This window comes from Meles meles, chromosome 5, assembly GCF_922984935.1.
Source record: "Meles meles chromosome 5, mMelMel3.1 paternal haplotype, whole genome shotgun sequence".
Lineage (NCBI taxonomy): Eukaryota > Metazoa > Chordata > Mammalia > Carnivora > Mustelidae > Meles > Meles meles.
The window spans coordinates 53,744,065-53,757,435 of record NC_060070.1 but is presented as its reverse complement, the minus strand read 5'-3'; the positions used below and the strand labels follow the sequence as shown (position 1 = coordinate 53,757,435).

Genomic DNA, 13,371 nt, shown 5'->3' with positions numbered 1-13,371 from the left:
TATTTGACAGAGAGAGATCACAAGTAGATAGAGAGGCAGGCAGAGAGAGAGAGAGAGAGAGGGACGCAGGCTCCCCGCTGAGCAGAGAGCCCGATGTGGGACTCGATCCCAGGACCCTGAGACCATGACCCGAGCCGAAGGCAGCGGCCCAACCCACTATGACCCTTAATGAAGGGTTGACTGTCCTTGGGGTGCTGGATAGTACAGTAGTTGTATAACGCCAGAGGGAGGCTCAGGTGGTGGCTCTCTTTACACTGGACCACACTGAGTGCTTCACTCCCTGTGTGGCCTGCACTCCTTCCTAGTACATTGTGATGTCTAGAACCACATCTTTTGGCTCTGAATCCTTTATTAAGGCTCCCTGGGGGGAGGTCACCATAATGGGTGGAGGGCCCATTCCTTCTGGAATCCTACAACATGGAGACTTCTTATCAGCCAGCTGTTGATGGGTTTCCTGGAGGGAGAGCCCGTGGAAGACACCCCGTGTGAGGTTGAGCATATTGACTAACCCAGAGACCTTGGCATACATGTCTTTGATGCCAGTGAGTTGGCAGGTGGTGATGATGGCCCAATGGCAGCCAAGGCCATAGCCTCTGGGTTGTTTCTTCATCTTGATATGGGTCCTTTTAAATCTTAAGGAAATATTGTGGAATATCATATGGTCTTCATATAGTTATGCATAATGCAAACAGTGAACTGCTCTGTTCTTCGCTTTTCTGAAAGCATCCATCCGATCAGGGGCTTTCCTAATGGAAAAACCTGCAGCTCCTCCACTGTTCCCCACAGCGACCAGGACATGGACTGATTCCTTTCTTCCCTCTTCTGCTGTCATATATGTTTTTAAGATTTTACTTATTTATTTGACACAGAGAGAGAGATCGCAAGTAGGCAGAGAGGCAGGCAGGGGGTGGGGGGAGCAGACTCCCCACTGAGCAGAGAGCCTGCTGCAGGGCTCAATCCCAGGACCCTGAGATCATGACCGGAGCCAAAGGCAGAGGCTTAACCCACTGAGCCACCCAGGCACCCCTTTTGCTGTCATATTGAAAACATTTCTCACCTCAAGTATCCTGGTATCAAAAGCAGCATATGTTTCTCCACTGAGACCAGAATCAGGGGGGCCAAGACTGAAACCTCCCCATGTGTTTCTGCTCCATCCTCCTCCCATTTAAGCTTCCTCTTCTTGTCCCACTTTTCCCTCTGCTGGACCAGATCAGCCTCTACTGTCTTCTGCTCTTCCTTGCTTCTTTGGGCAACGATCTGCACAGCTCCCTGTCTGGGAGGAACATTCAGACCAGGTCATAGGAAGCCATGACTCCCTTCACCAATGATCTGACCTCAGTTCACATCCTTTTTTCTCTTTTTCTTAGTTCTCTTGCCTCTTCCTTTTTTTGCTTCTGCTCCAGACGCTGTTAAATTGCCTTTCCAAAGCTCCTCTGCTCTCAATTTAGTGAAAAAACTATAGGATCTCTACTGTTGACCCATCAAATTACTGGAAGAAGAAATACAGCACTATGTTTGTAGCACACAGGTCAAGCTGGTGAAATGATGGTTGTTTCTGGTTCCTGGAGACAACAAAGGGCCATTGTTGAGAACTGTCTTCAGTGCCAAAATGGAAACTGTTGGAAAGGTGTTTAGGTAAAGCTGCCTGGACTGTATGTGACTGCAGGCACGGTAGAGCCTTGAGAGCGCCTCAGGCTATAAAATACTTTAAAAATTCAGCAGACATTTTTTTAAAGTAAGTTAAATTTTACAGACAGCAGTGTTGGTTGGTAAAATATTAAAAGCATTCTTGACATGCAATAATTTTCCTTTAAATAGCTTTATTAATGGATGAATTTTCCAGGGGATGGGTACTGATCTTTGGAAGAAAGAGGCACTTCCATGGAAGGCAGGGAAATAGACCACTTGCTCATGGGATAAGGGGCCCAAGTGGGATAGAAGGGAGAAGGATAAGAGAAGGAGTGAGCAGGATCTAGCTGACAGACTATTTTCATTTTTATATGGCAGGCCAGCTCTGCCTACTTACAATGCAAACAGCAGATATTACCAATTAAAATTTTTTTCCTTTATGGAGAATGACTCTGACATAGTGTGTGATTGTGACAAGGCCATTCAACAGAGCAAGTGTTTGTTGTGCAAAATTTGTTTTGATTAGACCAGCAAGGCTGTTTCTATGGGCCATCTGCTGGGACATAAAGTTTTGTTAGTCGGAATCCTTGTTTAATGTGCATCTATGAAAAAGGGTTTGCTAAGTAAATTAATAGATTAAACAAGGGAAATGTTATGCTGATTGAGAGTGAAGGCCTTCAGCTGAAACATTTGCATTCAGACAATGGATACACTAATTATAAATATGTTATCAGTTAAAGTGCTTTCACAGCTTGCCTTCCCCTGACAGTGGTTTCCTTGCTTTGCCCTGGAATGTTTTGAAACCCAGTTTCTTAGAAGTTTTCTTCCTCAAAATTTCCATTAAGTTAAATGACCTTTTTTTCTTTTTCTCCCCCCCACCCCCAATTATAATGAACCACAGAGGTTTTACTGTATTCAGAAACTTTGTGGGTCACTTGGGTGCCTGTGTTGGTTAAGTGCCTGATTTCAGCACGGGTCATGATCCTGGGGTCCTGGGATCCACCTCCTCCACTCCCCTGCCTCATTGGGCCCCCTGCTCAGCCTGGGAGCCTACTTCTCTCTCTCCCTCCCTTCCTCCCCCTCCCTTTGCTTCTCCCCACTGCTCATACTCTCTCTCTCAAATAAATAAATAAAATCTTAAAAACAACAACAACAACAACAACTTTGAATCCAGATATCAGCAGTTTCAGAGAACAATTATGGTGGTTGGAAGGAAGGGAGAAAGGAGGAGGCTAAGATAGGAGGGGATGAAGAACATGGCAAAGGGAGCTCAAAGTGGGGAAGATAGAAAGGTGGAGGGGGGAAAAGGAAGATTAGGAAAAAATAATAAGCACAAAGAGAGTGGAATAAAGAGATGCGAGGAAGAAAGAACTGTAAGGTGTGAAGAAGCAGGGAAAGGAAACAAGGGTAGATCTGGAAGAAAGGGTTTGTCGAAAATGATTGGCTTTTTAAAAAAAAAAAAAAAGTTCATTTTTTCAGTGTTCCAAGATTCATTGTTTATGTACCACACCCAGTGCTCCGTGCAATACATGCCCTCCTTAATACCCACCACCAGGCTCACACAACTCCCCATCCTTCTCCCCTCCAAAACCTTCAGTTTGTTTCTCAGACAGTCTCCCATGGTTCATCTCCCCCAGCCCCGCCCTTGATTTCCCCCAATTCACTTTTCCTTTCCTTCTCTCAATTTCCTCCATGTTATTCCTTATTTTCCACAAGTAAGTGAAATCATATGATAATTGACTCTCTCTGCTTGACTTATTTCACTGAGCATAATAATCTCCTCTAGTCTCGTCCATGTTGATACAAAAGTTGGGTATTCATCCTTTCTGATGGAGGCATAATATTCCATCAGAATATATGTGTATATGTATATATGTACCATATCTTCTTTATTCATTCGTCTGTTGAAGGGCGTCTTGGCTTTTTCCACAGTTTGGCGACCGTGGACCGTGGCCATTGCTGCTATAAACATTGGGGTACAGATGGCCCTTCTTTTCACTACGTCTGTATCTTTGGGGTAAATGCCCAGTAGTGGCATTTGCAATTGCAGGGTCATAGAGTAGCTCTATTTTTAATTTCTTCAGGAATCTCCACACTGTTTTCCAAAGTGGCTGCATCAACTTGCATTTCTACCAACAGTGTAAGAGGGTTCCCCTTTCTCCACATCCTCTCCAACACATGTAGTTTACTGTCTTGTTGATTTTGGCTATTGTAAGTTGGTATCTCAATGTGGTTTTGATTTGAATCTCCCTGATGGCTAATGATGAACCTTTTTTCATGTGTCTGTTAGCCATTTGTATGTCTTCTTTAAAGAATTGTCTGCTCATGTTTTCTGCCCATTTTTTGATGTGATTATCTGTTTTTTGAATGTTGAGTTTGAAGAATTCTCTATAGATCTTGGATATCAGCCCTTTTTAGTGTCATTTGCGAATATCTCTCCCCATTCCATGGGTTGTCTCTTTGTTTTGTTGACTATTTCTTTTGCTGTGCAGAAGCTTTTGATCTTGATGAAGTCCCAGAAGTTCATTTTTGCTTTTGTTCCCTTAGCCTGTGGAGACATGTCTTGAAAGAATTTGCTGTGGCCAGTGTTGAAGAGGTTACTGCCTATGTTCTCCTCTAGGGTTTTGATAGATTCCTGCCTCACGTTGAGGTCTTTTATCCATTTTGAGTTTAAATGATTGGCTTTTAATATTTATTAGTCATCTGGAAGTTAAGTAGAAATTGAAGTAGCAGTGAACTGAAAAGGAAGAAATATCTTTCAAACTTGGGTCTCTACAGTTACTACAATAGGAAACATTAGAATGTTATTGGAAGACCAGTATTTACATAGAGGCTCCCTTTGCTCTGTGCTTCCCAGCTAATTGGGTTGACCATATCTCCTTACACCTACCACCCCAGGACAGACCCCTATTAACCAGGCTTCTTCTAGGCCAGGTAATTGGTACTGGCTGATTTGAAATGTAAAGGAAATCATACAACCTTGAGTAAAGGTTACACCATCAGGATCTGTCTCTCCTTAAATCATTCCTTCATTCACTGTGCTGCTTTTCTCTTTTTCTCTCTCTCGCAACTTCTCTGTCTCTTTGTCTCTCTTTCACACACACACAATAGGTGCAGAGGGTGGAAATTTGCTTTAAGAGAGGGATGTGCTTAATGTGAGTTCTATAGTTTATACAACATTATGAAAAAATACTTAAGACTCAAACACGGCCATTGCCTATTTCTTAGTCTCTGCCATATCTTTGCATTTCTTGGTGGTTGTAACGTAACTACCAGACATTATTTTGCTCTTACGGAGACTGGTTTGAGAGTCAGTGGCAGATTTGATGCTACCTTTTTTCTTTTTCCATTCTGGGTCTGTCTGGGCCAATGTGTTCTACTAAGTTGAAGACCAGCTAGAAGGTGAGTTCTCTTAGCCTGTTGACATTGCTTTCTTGGTTCTAAGTTTTCCAGGGGAATTTCCACTCTTGAAGAGGTCCGTTGGAAGCAGGAAATTAGTAAAAATTCTCTTATTTCTTGGCAACTCTGAGAGACCAGACTTTTTGGTAGATTGGGGCTACATTAGTGGCTCCTTTTAAATCTACTGTACATTCTGCTCCTATCAAGTAGTACCTGGACTCTGGGACCCATTATGCTAATGGATGCTTATTTTCTCGCCTCACTTCCCTGTCAAAGATTTTCCCTGAAGCTGGTTTCATTATAATTTTAAAAATACCATCTGTCTGTCTAAGAGTCTTTCCCCTCTCTTTTGGACAGATTCGTATCTGATTTCTTTCACACAGTTCTATTGAACTTTTCCAGGTGCAGAGAGTAGCCATTATACAGCTTCTGTCCAAAGTCATCTTTTTTCATACTATTGCTGTGCAACTGTTGGGGGAGTTTGTCGCTATTAACCTTGGGCTTTTGTAGCAGCGATTAAGCTCCTTTATTGGTTTATCCAGCATGACACCAGCATAATTTAAATCACATCCTTGTCTATGCACAGTTCATTGCTTTCACCCCTATATCTGCAGCATAGCTTATGAGTTTTTTCTCCCCTCACAGTACCTTGGAGAGATGTCCTTGGGTCCTTTGTATTTTGCACCTGTATGTTTTTCTGCCTGTGGTATTCTTCTTTACTCATGCGTTACATGCACTTTACTGACCTATGTACTATTGTGTTGGTTCTAGCCAGTGCTCACAATGGCCCAGATGTATTGTTTAATTGCCTTTTCAGCTATTAACATTTTTGGTAGTGACATCTTGGAAATGAAACATGGGAAAAATGTAGCAGTTTTCTGGGTGACCACTTTCATGTTGGTTTTCTTTGTTTTTTTCCTATGAAAATTTCCCCTTGCCTATAGTCTTTTTGAAAAATACACTTTACTTCCTTCAAATGATTTCAGTTGTGCCCATGTCCTTCATTCTGCTAATCTTTCCCATAATTTTTAACTCACATACAAAGTGTGTTTTAATGGGATGTTTGTTTTATTTTTAAAGGTAAGGATCTCATATATTAGCTTTTGTTTTATCTTCTTGCCCTATCTTTTCATTATTCTGATCTTAGGACTCAAAATATTTGTAGCCCAGTGACTTATAGACAAACCCATTATTTTTCATGTGTTAAGGCAAAATCAATGGTACTAATACTTATGGAAGGATGACTATCCAGGGGCCATAATTTAGAGCATGAATCACTGTCATTCACTCATCAAAATTTTTTGGAATACTTTTTATATCCATGTGTTGTAGAGAATAAAAACCACAAAGTTCACCAATAAGGCTTCCCTCATTATATACACCTGCACTGCAAGAAAGAGAGGGTTCACTAGCAAGTGACTGGGGCCCATCACATCCAGTTCCTTAACATGCAAAAATGAAAGACTTTCTTAGGTACAGCTGGTAGTCAGCACCACCTCTAAGATTTGCTTTATGATCAGCAGGGGAGAGCTTGTCTTCATGACCCTTGGGTAGGGAAGTTGATATATCAAGATGCTCATCAGGGATGGGCAGAGTAGATCTTACAGTTTTACCATGCTTCAGAAAGGCTCTTTGAAAGCATTTGATGATAACATTGGAAAAAGTTCACAATATTTGTCCAGTAAGATATTTAGGATCTGTAAAAAGGGTAACGTATTAGGTGCCTGGGTGGCTCAGTGTGTAAAAGCCTCTGCCTTTGGCTCAGGTCATGATCCCAGGGTCCTGGGATCTAGGCTCGCATCGGGCTCTCTGCTCAGCAGGGAGCCTGCTTCCTCTTCTTTCTCTCTCTCTCTCTGCCTGCCTCTCTGCCTATTGTGATCTCTGTCTGTCAAATACATAAGTAAAATCTTAAAAAAAAAAAGGGCAACATATTTGTCAAGGGGAGTAAGACATGATATCTCCTTGTCGGTTGAGATCTTTACTTTTAGAAGCTATGATAAGAGGTTCTGTTCTTAGGGAGGGAAATGATTTCTCATCACATGATAGTAGGTGCTGGGAGTATGATGGTGAACTGTCGATATTGAGTAGCTATTAAACCCTTTTGACTGAAAGAAGCCATCCCAACTGAGGAGTAAGGCCTGGGGAGACTAGAGGGACAATCAGATGCATGCATTCTCCAGATGCTGTACTGGACAGAGCAGTGGCCGTATTTGGACAATATGTCAGGGGAAGGGGAGGGGAAAGGAGGAACATCCAAGGCACAAGTTGGATAGATAGCTCAGGTAACTGCTGAGTAGAGAAGTGGGATTTAGGAATGGAGACCAGGAACTCAGGTGACCCATCAACTCAAGGGGTCAAATGATCATGGAAGGACAAGGTGGTTGGTTTTGTAACAACAAAATCATACTGCCATTAGTTTTATTTATGGATGGGGAATGAGAGGTGTTAAGTATAAAGGGCGTAAATAGGATGAGCTCACTTGCATCAAGGAATATGTTATATTGGAGGATGTATTCATTCTTAAGAACCCATCCCAGAATGACTTGCTGTCACTGGAGCAAGTTTTAACCTATGTAGGTCTAACAAGTGTTTCTCCTGCACCAAGGTTTAATAGAGTCCCCAAATCAGCTCATACCTCTCCAGATTATTGGAAGTCTAGTTCTCCATTAGTACTTTCTGTTCCCAAGATGATCAGGAAGGGATACACCCACACTCTCTGGAGGTGATTTTTCTCCTTTGTTTGGCTGCTCCTCTGCTGCTTGGACCTGGGTGCTGCTGCTCCCCCTGTTGATATTTCCTTCATGCCCATTGATACAACTGATACTGCTTCGACTGCATTTCTAATCTTATGGCTCCCACCATTGCCATCCCTGAGGTTGTCACCACTCGCTTTATGCCCGGGTTCTGGGTCCTTCACAAGCTTGCCACTGTACTGTGGCAGCTCTGCTTGCCAGGCTACAGATTATTCTGTGCTCTCACCTGGGCCTGGGCAGCGGGGATAATGGCTCCCTCTGTCCTAATGTGGCCAGGACTATTTGCTCTGTTTCACCCTTTCTGGCAGCCGGAATTGTTGAGTCTGAGAAGAACTAGATGTGTTTTTCCCCCAACCTTTAAAAAATCCATATTATTATTTCTATGATTCCTGGTGGGGAAGCGAGGAGGATTCTCCTCGGCCTCCCCATCTCTGGCCTTGCAGCTGGACATTATTCCTGAGCCTCTGTGCTCCACCTGTCATCTCTCAGAGACTGTCTGCCCTAGAACCCCAACATAAAACTGAGGGCAACCATATGGATGGCAATGATGGTGGCAGTGAAAGGGAAAATCGCAGTGGCTTCATAGGCAGATAAAGATTCCTTTGATTTTTACTTTTTTACACAGGAAATTTAGGGGAGCCACTGGCCAAATTAACTCTGCAAGGGAGCTGCAAGACCGACCTCAGTGATGGTTCTGAATGAATTGGAACAAAGCTGTTACCTTATTTCCAAGACAATTCAGAACCTCTGTGGGCAATTTGTGTTCCAAAATCCATGGTTGCTGACTGTGGCCAATTATATGGAGTGCCCTGTATCACAGACAGAGAAGGAAATCATTGTGGAACTTCACCTAGGGAGGGATCTATAATTCAGTTTCCTAGGACTGGTGCTGGAGAACATCCAGGTAGTTTTGAATGTTCCTCCAAAACTTTCTTAAGAAGGTCATAATCATTGGAACCTTTATTATGTTGACCTACTTCCAGGATAAACTTGAGCAAATTGATTTTCCTCTCTTCAAAGCATAGGCTCAAAAATTTCCTCGTATTTTTATATAGTCAGCTGTCTTGCAATTATGTAACGTTCATACCAGTTTATTTATTATTGCTTTATCTTTCCTAGCACTATGAAAGCTTTACAAAGCCATGGATTATATTGATCTTTCTCACCATCTCATCCCTAGCATTAACTAGAGTCTCTGGTAAACAGGTGCTCAATAATAGTTGTTGAATGAATAAGTGAATGAATTATGGTAACCCAGGAGTGCTTTGAATTCAGACACGATGGGACATGTCTATAGGACTGGAGGAACAGGTCTACTTTATTCACTATAGGGAAGGAGAAATCTCTTTGGAGGTTTTCAGTCCAAGTAAATTTTTGGAGGGAATTCAGTCCAAGTAAAGAGATCATCATTGAGACATCAGCTGTGCTAAAAGGACTGTGGAGTAGTGTCTTAAAGGAGGAGGGACTCAGATAATAGCACATGTTGTCAATGTAATCTGATGTAGCCTCCTGGGCTGAGCTCTGGGGTAAGAGAGTTCTGATTAAAGTTGAGTGAAAACTAGAGGAACTATAAATCCAATATCAGCTACATCAAGGCCAGTAGCTTTTACCGTGATGGCAGATAGTGTTGGAGTCTCTGCTGGGATGGTAGATGGCACTCCTGTGACATACATGGTGAGCAGCTTCACACTGTCAGCACCTGGGGTGGACAGCGTCTGGGTGTCGAGGCACTGACAGTCGTGGCACTGCCATGGTGAGCAGAGCAGCAGAGGTGCCTCCAATAACATGATTCTGGGACAGCCAGCATAAATTAGGAAAAGAGGAAATGGAGGATGCCATGGGCCACTGAGAGGATGCCCCATTCTGTGCCATGAAATACTGAGCTGATGCCACTAGGTTGCATAGAAATGTTGGTGGAGAATTTGAGAGGGACTCAGTACTCACAGGTTGGCCTTAGGGGAGAGGGGAGAAATTGCAAGTTTGGGTGGTTATTTCCCTCCCTGGTTGTTGCTGTCTCACCCTCCCATTTTCCCCTGGATTGGACTGTCTTGGAAAACATGAATGAATAAACATAAACTAATTGGTTACACCTGGACTTATCCGCACCTGGGATTTTGCACCTCAGTTCTGGGATCCTTAAGATCTGGGAACTGAATTTACTCTCTCACTCCAGGAAAATGCAGCTTTTATTGAAAAAAACAATCCTTAGCTTGTCACAACTAGTAAAAGAAGTCCTGCTGCAACCTTCCCTTGTGTACCTGGAGAGAAATTGCACAGCCTTTTTGGTTAGGCTAGAGATACCTTAGAGCAAAGTACATAATGTTGAGACTCCACATTTTAGCAGGAAATCATTTCTACTCATAATCTTTACCCAGTCTCAACTTCTCTTCTGCTTGAATTCATTTGTGCAGTTCATTTGGGTCCTAACATCTTGAGACTCCATTCCCCCTCCAACTGAGAATCTCATTTGGTGGACTTCCCTCCTATCTGCCACACTAACCTTTTTTTTTTTTTTTTTTTACTTGAATGTGATCCTTTTACAAGTTTCATTTAATATTCCCAGAGCCCAGTGTTTAGCCCCATGCACATCCAATTTCGTTCTCATCAACTCTAGTGTACTCTCAGCGTGCAGAGCTGGCTGACTCTCCCGCCAGTCCTTTTTCTTGGGCACGTTCACTGAAAAAAATCTATAAATTTACCCACCCCAAGAAATTGGTCAGGTATGCAGCATTCACCAGGCTTGTCAAACCCTGTCAGAGTTAGCAAATCAGAAACTGTAGACACATTTGACTTTAAGTTACAAACGGCAAACAGCTGCATATTCTCTGATCCTCTCAGCTTTAAATGTTTCCGGAAACAAACAAACAAACAAACAAAAAATTTTATCTTGAAATTTGGCAGGGCAAAGAAGTAAACAGACTGACTCTCACATAAAATCCTTCCCTGCCCCTCTTCCCAGGGGAGTTAACATACTCTGCCTGCAAGTGACCTAAATTTTAAAGGATAAGTTACCTTCTGTTCAAGGTCTTAAGTTTCTTCATGATTTTTTCCCCCGAATTAGATAATGAAGCCAGTGACTCAGGGAGATCAGTATTATTAATTATTTGTTATATTGACACTCTAGATCACTGATTGAAAGTGATTGCTTCTTCTTTAATCCCAATATATGCCCCCCCACCCCACCCCAGGATAACCACCTTTGGAACTGCATGCAGCATGCAGAATTAGAATGGTGTGATAGGGAGGTTCAGGAAGCTCAGAGAGAGTGAAAGAAAACCTTTTGTTCTTGTCAGCCATTCTCTTATAGTCCAAGAAATGGACTACAATTTGCTATGGCTGCTTTTTGTGTGATATATCTTCATTTTTTTTTTTTATCTGCCTCCAAATTATGCACATCCTCACATCAGAAAGGGGTGTGTGTGTGTGTGATCACCAGATTTGCTTCTTGCAATTTTATAACGTGGTTCCTAGTAGAAATTACAGGGATTTCTAATGAAGTTGCTGGCAGGGGAACACTATATGCTAGGTAACCAGAAAGGTTGTTCTTCAACGTTAAAGCAGAATCAGATGTGTGCTGAGAATAGGATGAGCCAAAATGTTCAAGTGGCTCTGTCAGTCTGATGAGACAGACTATCAAGAATGAGCCCAAGTAAAAAGTATAAAATGAACTGAATATGACAAAGTGTGGAGTTGTCTGTGTCAGCCAATGGCTCTGTATCCCTGTCATCTAGGGGAAAAATATGTTCCAGTAGTTTATGCATTCTAGATGGCAGGGTTATGGGTAAATAGCCCAAGGTTACACTCATGAGGGATGGAATGGAAGCCTGGGGGTCAGACAGTGCCCAAGATTGGATCCTGATTTTTCTTCTAACATATATTCCTCTAGCCATGTGTATGGGTAAGTAATACTAGCTGCTTAACAAGAAATTTCCAAATATATAAGCTCACACATGCTAGATGTTTATTTCTTGCTCCCAAGTGGTTGAGCCCTTGCTCACTTAGCTGTGACTTGGGACCCATGTACTTTTTAGAGATGGGGCCCAAGTAATTGTAGCTTGAGAAGCTCCACAGGTGATTCTGGTTTTCAGCCCCAGTTGGCTAACAAACAGCCAACAACATAGTCAAAGAAGATCATTTTATGTAAGAGCTCTTGAAACTGTTTTCTTAATCTGATTTTGAATTTTTGCAATATCAGTTATTCTAATTCATTTCTCCAATACAATCTCCACAGGGAGAATATAAAATTGGGTCTTGCTTCAAAAATACTGATCACCTACCTCCAACATGACATGTACATCTGCATTCTGAACAGCTTCTCAGTTCTTTGCAGCAATTTTTCCCAAGGATGGCATTGGTTTTTATAATTTATCTTCTTGCTTGAGAAATAGGCAGGGTTTAAGGCTTTAGTGTTCCATAATTGATTATAGTTTTAGTGTTCTGCTTCACCTGAATAGGAATAATTTTATATATATATATGTATATATATATGTATATATATACACACACATAGTTGTAAAAGTTATAAATATATAACTATATAAATACATATACTGCTATAGCTATGTGTATATATATATATACATATTTATAACTTTTACAACTTTTTATTGAGCTTTAACTATATACACAAACATTGTTTATGGGCTGACTTATATGATCTCTATATATATCAAAGATTTTCCAGATTTTTTAGAGAGTATTGATTGCAAAAATAGTTCTAGAGTGAAATTAGGCAGGAATAATCTTCTACTAGAGAAAATTCTTATTTTAAATGTAGCAAAACAAGCTGTATCTTGCTTCATCTTTTTAAGTGTGCTCCTGAATAATTTTAGATGAAAGACATGTGACTTCCTGCAAATAGGATTCTTGGTTTTATCTGTGCTGATGACAGAGACTGCCTTTCACACTGTGGTGGCAGTGTGAAGAATTAGCTCAGCCTTGTTATGAAGAACATCTAAATATTATTTCAAAACCCCAAATCAACATTTTAGACAAATGCTTTGACATATAGGTGGATTATATAAATATTATGCAATAAGTAGTATTATTTGTATAAGTAGTATTATTTGGCTAATGAGGGGTCCATCTGTGATTAATATCCTGTTAGACACTGGAATTCAACACTGTTCCAAATTGTCTTGTTTGGCAGGTCAAGGTTCCATAGTTGTAAAAGTGGTAACTGCAATTTTCAAAATCTTCAAGGCCATTGCCATTTCATTTGTATTAATGGAGTGGTGAATAGTTATATACACTTTGGGACATTTGGCCAGCATTAGAACTTATCTGTGAGAAAAGGCTTGAATCCCATTTGTGGGCACTCCTATGGCATTTTAGATGTACAACTATTCATGTCTCTAAGTGAGACCTAGTAATGGCCCTAGGAGAGCAACATCTTGGTTATAAGGATATTCTTTCAATCAATACTATAGAATGTCTACTCTTCAGGAATTGCTCATTTCTGGAGTTCTTATTATATCAATTCTTCTCAGAAACCTGGTGGCGTAATTGATCTTTGATAGGAATAGTAAGGGATAAGTTAAGCAGTCATCCTGTAAGCTTCTTTCAAATTTATCTATGTATTAGGAGAAAT

General features: G+C 41.3%; 1 pseudogene; it reads right to left on the bottom strand.

Moving 5' to 3' along the window:
- Positions 1 to 232: 232 nt before the first annotated feature.
- LOC123942768 lies at positions 233 to 1,300 on the bottom strand (annotated as a pseudogene).
- Positions 1,301 to 13,371: the final 12,071 nt, after the last annotated feature.